Source organism: Nannospalax galili, unplaced genomic scaffold (assembly GCF_000622305.1).
Source record: "Nannospalax galili isolate Female #2095 unplaced genomic scaffold, S.galili_v1.0 scaffold286, whole genome shotgun sequence".
NCBI lineage: Eukaryota > Metazoa > Chordata > Mammalia > Rodentia > Spalacidae > Nannospalax > Nannospalax galili.
Window position 1 is genome coordinate 12671094 of NW_008359442.1, and position 3295 is coordinate 12674388.

Genomic DNA, 3295 nt, shown 5'->3' on the forward strand with positions numbered 1-3295 from the left:
TGAGATGTTGGCGCATGCATCTCTAATCTGTATGTATCTGATTATTACTAGTCATAATCGGTTGCACTTGGAACCTTGGTGCCTGTGTATGTCTATAAAGTCATCAGGTAGATTTCAATGGTAATGTTTATCACCTCTACTAATTAGTGTGATGTAAATTTCCATGCTTCCTCCTCAAATATAATACTTTTTTAAAAATTTGTTGATTTTAGTTGTGTGTGTATATCACACAGAATATCCCAAACCATCTTATTCAACTATACACCCACTTCCCAGATGGAACCCTCCCATAGCCTCCCTCCCCCAACTAGAGCCCTTATACTCTGATATCCCTGCTACTGTCTGCTGTGTTGTTGGCATGCCCAGCTATTCCTCACTACTTGCCCTTCTGGTGAATCTAGCCAGCATATCTAGAGGTCTTTGTTTTAGGAGGGTCAGCTGTTCCTCATCTAGCTTCAATCAGTTGTCAATATTCCTTTAGATAAGATTGGGGTCTGCTGTTCATTTTCCCAGTTCTATGCTGGGTTACTATCTGGGAGTCCCTTTGGCCATCCTGGCCAACAACTCAAAAGAAGGTATCTCCTATCTGGAATTATTGCTTGTTATATAGCCTTTAGCTAGGCATATGAACTCTAAAGAAATTATATTGGCCACTTTAATCTTTGGTTATACTTTCCTTTTGGGGTGTTTAAGGCCATACAGTTGTCCCAGATAAACCAATTTATTTTTACTCTTAAGGTCGTTTGAGGATCTGTACCTCAGGGGTCACATGGGCTTGGGAGGAGACCCTGGCTCCTTTCTTTTACCAGTTCTGCCTATGTGAAGATAAGTCAGAGGTCCTGCTCAACCATGGCTGGCTTAACTTGGAAGCATGGAAGAAATGATTCCTCTGTGTTGACCCTCCTCTTTGTAGACTGGACACTGGTTCAAGTCCATCTCATGGGGTCTCCTCAGCCTCCTTGATCAAGAGGACAGGTGACCCACCACCGTTATAGGACATTTTGAGAGATGCTCGTAGTCCCCTGAAGCTTAGTTGACCTAGGAAGGCAAGCAGCAAAAACTGTCCTTTATGCCCCTCTGACCAAATTAGTATAGGCCTCAAAACATCCAAGAAGGTTAGTTCCACCAGTCTGGTACTTTTAATTACTGTGTGCCATGTAGATAAATCTTGGGCAAAGACCAATTGTTCTCAGATAAATATTACCTAGACATATATTTTTTGATCTGCTATGTATAATTTCTCAGTAGGTTGTTGAAGTAATATGGTTCCCTCTGTTTTTCAAAACTAGTTAGGCATTATTTATCTCTCACATTGTCTCACCCCTCCATCATGGCTTTTCCACTTAAGGTGCCCCCCTTTCCCCCTTTCTCCCTTACTAATACCCTTCTCTTATAGTCCTACCTCTCTTAAGCTCCTTCTTTCTCTTTATCCCCTAGGTTCCTTGTATACCTTTCCCTCCCCCCCCTCCCTTAAACTAACCAAATTTTTATCCATATCTCCCTTATTAAGGCCTGTTTCCTACTGTTCCTACTTTCAGGTTCTTTCTTTTCCTTTACCTCCCTGTTTCCTTTCCATTTTCCTGGTTCCTGTAGTTATGTCTGGATACATACTCACTTATCAGGGTTTGGTTCTTGGATCCATATATGAGGGAGAACATATGTCGATTTTTTTTCCCGAGTCTGTGTTACTTCACTTAGTATAACAGTTCTAGTTCCATCCATTTACCTGCAAATTTCATGATTTCATCTTTCTACTGCTGAGTATAACTCCATCGTATAAATGAACCACATTTTCATATCCACTCATCAACTGAGGGACACTTATGTTGCTTCCATAGGGGTTGAACAAGTTTGCAGCCGCACCAGCAGTGGATGAGCATTCCCCTTTCCCCACATCCTCTCCAACATTTGGTGTCATTTGTTCTCTTGATCTTAGCCAGTCTGACTGGGGTAAGGTGAAATCTTAAAGGGGTTTTAATTTGCATTTCCCTAATTATTAGTGATACTGAACATCTTTTAAGATGCTTCATAGCCATCTTCTTCTTTTGAGAACTCTGTTCAGTTCCTGCCCATCTTTTAGTTGGGTTACTTCTTGTCTTCTTTGTTTTTTGAGTTTGTTATATATTCTGGATACTAAACACCTGTCAGATGTGTCACTGGTGAAGATTTTCTCCCATTCTGTGGGTTTTATGTTCACTTCCCTGGTTTCCTCCTTTGATGTACAGAAGCTTTTTAGTTTAATGAGGTCCCATAATTCTTGCCCTTGTTTCTGAGCAGTTGATGTCTGGTTTAGAAAATCCTTTCCTACACCTATATCTTTTAGGTTTTTGCCAACGTTTTCTTCTAACAGTTTCAGTTTTAGGCTTTACATTGAGGTCTTTTATCTATTTGGAATTGACTTTTGTGCAAGGTGAAAGGGGTTTAGTTTCATTCTTCTATAGGTGGAGATCCAGCTTTGCCAGCACCATTTGCTGAACATGCTGTCTTTCCTCCAGTGAATATTCTTGGCCCCTTTGTCAAATAGCAGGTGGCTGAAATTGCATGTACTCATATTTGGGTCTTTGATTTTGTTCCACTGAGCTATGGGTATATTTTTGTGCCAGTACCATGTTGTTTTTATGACTATAGCTCTGTAATACAGCCTAAAATCTGGTATAGTAATCCCCCTGGCATTGCTCTTGGTGCTCAGGGTTGCTTTGGATATACATGATCTTTTGTACTTCTATATGAATCTTAGGATTTTTTTCCCAATTCTGTGAAAAATGTCATGGGGATTTTGATTGGCATTGCATTGAATCTATAAATGACTTTTGGTAGAATGGTCATTTTCAGGATATTAATTCTTCTAATCCATGAACATGGGAGGTCCTTCCATCTTCTGATGTCTTCCTCAATCTCTTTAATGATTTAAAATTTTCATAGTAGAGCTCTTTAAAGTCTTTGGTCAGGTTTACTCTGAGATTTTTTTTTTTGCAGCTATTGTGAAGGGGAGTGTTTCCATGTGCTCTTTCTCTGATTGCTTGTTATTAGTATATAGAAAGGCTACAGACTTTTGTAGGTTAATTTTGTAATGGGCCACTTTACTGAACATATTAATAATTTCTAGGAGTGTTCTTGTGGAATTTTTGGTGTCTCTTAGATATAATATCATATCATCTGCAAAAGGGGATAACTTGATCTCTCCTTTAATTTTCTGCTCTTGTTTTTATTGTTCTTGCAAGTGGTTCAAGCACTATGTTAAAGAGAAGTGGAGATAGTGGCCAGCCTTATCTGGTTCCAGATTTCAATGGAAATG